Consider the following 5,001-nt stretch of genomic DNA (forward strand, 5'->3'; position numbering starts at 1 on the left):
ACAGGATTATTGGTTCTTTCTAAATAAAGAAATAATCTTTTAGTATTAAGAAAATGATGATTATATTTTTTACAAGAACAGTATCCAAATCTGTGGAATACAATCATATTAAGACTCTAGGAAGTGCTAGAAACTGATCAGATTTCATAACTTTCTCAAGGTAGAGTCCCAGTCACTTAACTAGAACTAGACCAGTACATGCTGGGCTTTATGCATTCATGAATATATGCATCGGTTTGTTCATACATGAGCCAACCACTTACCACAATGACCCATTTTTCAACTTAAGAAATTATGTTTCAAATAGATGAAGAATCTCAATCCAAGGTACACTATTCTAGGAATTCTCATTCTCCACTGTTTGATTCTGTGGTTCATTAGTCTACAGACCAGAGTAGAGCAGCCCAAGACTATGCACTTCTTCTGGGGGGAGTGCACAGGATATTTTCTTCTCAAATACCTGATAGCTGCTAACACAGGCTTTCCAGAGGAACAGACATGCATTGCACTGACTGCTTTCTTCATTTGCCATACTGTTGGACTGTGGTTGCAGTATGAGTCACAAAGAATTTTTTCATTGGTTTTCCTACTTTAATGCACAGAAACATGGATGGGGTCTTACTTTCTTCTTCTTTTGAAGAAATATCTTCAACAGATACTTGAATTCCCTTTAGTACACATAACTGAATTTTCAAACTTATTATTCATTTGCATGCTTTCATGTTTGTTGTCCAGAGCGGATTCTGAAGAATTGTCTGGAGAATCTTTGTTCCTATTTGCTTCTGTAGGAAAGGCTGGTTGCAGTGTGAGGGACACTCACCCAGGTTTTATCTGGCTTTTTATTGCTTTTGGTTGAGGGATCACCTACCTAGGAAAGAGAATGATGTATATTCCCATTGGCTCAATACTTTTGCCATCATTTAATTCTGCTTTCTATAACTTTTCAGATAAATGTGACCCCTCTTTGTTTTTATTAAGGTAATATTCATGTGTTTAAATTTATCTAGATCTTCACATAGGTTTCATTGTTTTCTACATGGCTTTCTGAGAACCAGACTGCTTGTCCATGTCTAGCATTATATCTTGCTTCTCATAGGTTTCTAAATCTATGGCTTCTTTCAGTTTAACATTACTATCTGCTCCTGAAAATTTCAGGGATGCCTGCACCTGCATTTCTGTTGCAGAACTATTATTCATGAGTTGGCTTTCCTTACCTCTTCTGGGTCAAGAGAAAAGCAATCTTTTGACGTGTCTCTTTTGTCCATTTCATTATCAGCTTTAGAAGAAACTTCTTCCAAGTCAACAAAGGCAACTTCTTCCCCTAAAAGTAAATTTTCTTTAGCTATAGATTCAAATGGAGCATGAGGGTCAGAAGGTTCCTTGCTGACCTTAGTTACTGTGATAGATCCATTGGTCTGTTCTAGAGAAGATTCCAGTGTCTTTAGCTTTCCTGACACCGAGCTGTCTGAGGGCTTCGTATGTGTGTATTTTGTTGACTTTTCTAAAGGTTTTGTTTTGGAATCTGAAGAGATGGTTCTCTCTCCATTCTGCTGCTGTTTTTCCCTGATGGACTATAGAAGAGATTGTTTTGCTTCCATTGCCCTCACAACAACATTCCTACATGAAGATTCAAAAATGCCTTGCCATGGCCTGGAGAATGGGAAGATCTGCCTCCAGAAAGACTATCAACTCATTTAGTAAGTGTTTGAGCTATTTTTTGATGTCAATGTAATCTTAATTTCATTTTTAAAAACTGAAATTCCTTTTTTATTTTTCTCAGTTCCCATGCTCTATGACAGGAAAAGTCATATTTTAAATTTCCTTATGCAAATATTGCACATTTCTTGTTGCTTTTATTCCTAGATACTTCATTTGCTATAGTAAATGAATTTCATTTTATTGTCTTTTTTAAATAATTGGTAGAACATGCTGTGAAATTATCTAGGCCTGATTCTTACCTGGATATAGTTATTGACCAAATTTTTAATTTATTTTAATTAATTAATCATATATTTAATATGTATATTATATATAATTTATAAAATAAATTATTTATTATAAAATAATTTAATTATATATATGAGATAGCTACAAAATATGTATATTTAGTAGCTATCTCTTTGTACTATAGACCTTTGACATTGAAAGCACTGTACACTTGTTCTACTGTCTACTTCCTATAAATATGTTGAAGTAAGTCACTCTACAACTGCTAGCATCTTTATGGTGAAAATACTTAGTTAAACTATGTTCATTTGATTGTGAACACAATGGACAATTTTCAAAAATTGGACAATGCTCAAGTTTTATATTTTTGGTTTCCTTAAATAGATATTGGGATAAGAAAGGAAATGATGGAAGAGATTCAGAAACTTTAGAAAGAAAACAGCAGAAAACCAGAAGGACATTAACTGGACATGGGTAATTAGGAAGAAGAAATGATTTCAAGTGACACTGAAATTTTGCAAATGCATAGGTGGACAGATGAAGCACTCTGGGCAAACTTGTGAGCATTAGGATGGGAGATATATGGACGTAGTTAGGAGGTGGTGCAGCAGCCAGCCCTGGCCCTGTAGCTCACAGGCATCTCGTAAATGCTTTTTGAATGACTGTTAGATGAATTCCATACCCTACACACCGAATCTGATGTGGATGTTTTCAGTGGTCCTGTAACCTTAAACCTGTGGGGCACTTTCAGTTTACAAAGCACTTTCATATGCTGGCCCATTAATCCCCACAATAAAGCATGGAGTAAAATATCATTAAAGCCCTCTTACAGCTGAGGAAATGAGGCTTAGAAAGATTAAGTTCTTTACTTATGTTCTACGTTTAGTATGAGCCAGAGATGAGGTTTAAGCTTGAGTGTTTTTGAAGCCAGAACCTGGGCTTTTTCTCTTAGTGCAGAATGTTCCAAGTAAAATAGCCAGCTATCTCAGACACATCTGAGAAAATCATAATGTCTGGAAAGACACAAATAATTGTGGAGCAAGTTAAAAATGAGAGCACGTCAGCTATAGGCAAGAGACTCACAAAGGTTGGGACACTGTTTCTCTGTGATCAACACAGAGGGAAACTCAGTGCTGTACTTAGTGACTGAATGATTCCCCAGAGGCTGGAGTGTGCTGGAAGGATAAAGATTTGTTTGGGGAAAAAAAAAAAAAATCAAATGCTGGAATTATGATAAAAGGAGGACCAGTATTTGGGAACAAATTTCATGGAAGAGTTGAGGATATTGGGAAGCAAAAGGGATTCCACAGGATTCTTCTTGTGGAAAAGATCCTATTTTTTATCAACTACAACAGACTAAAATATCTGAAGAAGCTAAAATAATTTAACAACTAATATTCTTTTTTTAACTTTACAATACACCTTTTTATAGTGTTTTATATATGGGTACAGTATTGGTGAAGTACAGTATTTACAGGTGAGTGGGGTTTTGTTGATGGAATATATTGTTTTTGAGAAATTTTAAAATTTCTCAACCTTGGTTTCTTTGCTTTGGTTTTTGTTTGGGGTCATCTTTTACCAATTTATCAGAGAGTCTTTACATACACCCTATACCAGTCACATTTTCTTGGTTCCCTTTTAGCTTTTATTTCTTTTTTATTTTAAAAGTTTTTCTCCCTTTGCTTATTTTGTTTGTCTAAAGAAATTATCTGTGTGCCTAGGTTAAAACTGTTGTTCATTTATTTCATATCTTTTTCTATGTGCTATCACCTCATTTCTGAATTTTTCTATTTTAGATTTATGCTATTGTTTTATATCTTCTATCATTTTCTTAATTTAGTTTTGCATGTTTGGAAACACATGGTTTATTTATTTTTTTTGTTCTTTGCCATGCCTTTTTGGAGTACTTTTGCTTCCTACAAAGTCAATATTCTATTTCAATGTATATTTAAAAAAAAAAAGAGAGAGAGAGAGAGTATGGGATTTAAGTGTGATAATTTGTGTTGTGCTATTTTTTTTCTTTCTCTACCTTATATTGGTTTTGTGGCTTTTGAGGATGTACGGGTGGGTTCAAAGAGTTTTTCTAGGCTCAGGCTCTAATATACCCCCTGTAATTTCCATCAGTTCTTTAAGTTATGGTCCCTTACCATTTGAAATGTCCTAGTAGTCTTCTCTGTTCATAATAAACTTACCTAACTCTTGCTTTTGCCCCTATGGATCCTCTTCTGATAAATTTAGATTCTCTTTAGAAAAGTCTCTCCTCAATATTGGGCTCTGTTGTAGAAAGGGTTTTGCAGATTTCATAGACATCAGATTGCTCTTGTCACATCATCTTAAATCACTGGCCCATGCTAATGATCCACAATTTAGCATATGAAAAAAAAATACTTGCAATTCGGTAGATTTTTCTCAAGTTGTCCTGCCCATGTTCCAGTGCATGCCTGGTGGCAATTTTGTGGTTCTCCACTCCCCACATCCATCATTTGACACCTTGATACCTTCTGAAGAGATACTTGCACCGTCCAAGTCTTGACCTTCCAGAGCTTTGTGGCCTCTGCTCTTGTTTCCTGATTAATTTAATTTTTTAAAAAATGTTATTTATTTGTTTGACAGAGAGTGTGGGCGCAGGTGTGGGGGGAGGGGCAGAGAGAGAGAGGAAGCAGCAGACTCCTTGTTGAACAGGGAGCCCAATGCGGGGTTCAATCATGACCTGAGCTGAGGGCAGATGTTTAACTGACTGAACCACCCAGATGCCCTAATTTCTTGATTTCTTGCAGTGGGTGTCATCATAGGGACTTTGTTTTGCTATTATAGTTTTTGACGAACACTTCCAACATTATTCTGCTACAGCTACCATTTCCAGAAATCCCCATTTCCAATCTCCAGGTGAGAGCATAAAGCTCAGTCCTCAGGCTTCAACTGGCCTAACTTCTTCTCCTTGGATTGTGGACTCCAGTGTTTCAGAAATACATATTCCTTAATTTAATAGAATAGAATAAGCATTTATGTTTGTAGGTGCCTTATATTTTGAAACCGTAAATGTTCATATCCTTT

General features: G+C 35.7%; 1 pseudogene; it reads right to left on the reverse strand.

The window, feature by feature from the left end:
• Window positions 1–470: 470 nt before the first annotated feature.
• Window positions 471–2,728, reverse strand: LOC101690415 (annotated as a pseudogene).
• Window positions 2,729–5,001: the final 2,273 nt, after the last annotated feature.

The sequence above is a fragment of the Mustela putorius genome, unplaced genomic scaffold (assembly GCF_011764305.1).
Source record: "Mustela putorius furo isolate JIRA1106 unplaced genomic scaffold, ASM1176430v1.1 tig00000551_pilon_pilon_pilon, whole genome shotgun sequence".
In the NCBI taxonomy this organism is placed as follows: Eukaryota; Metazoa; Chordata; class Mammalia; order Carnivora; family Mustelidae; genus Mustela; species Mustela putorius.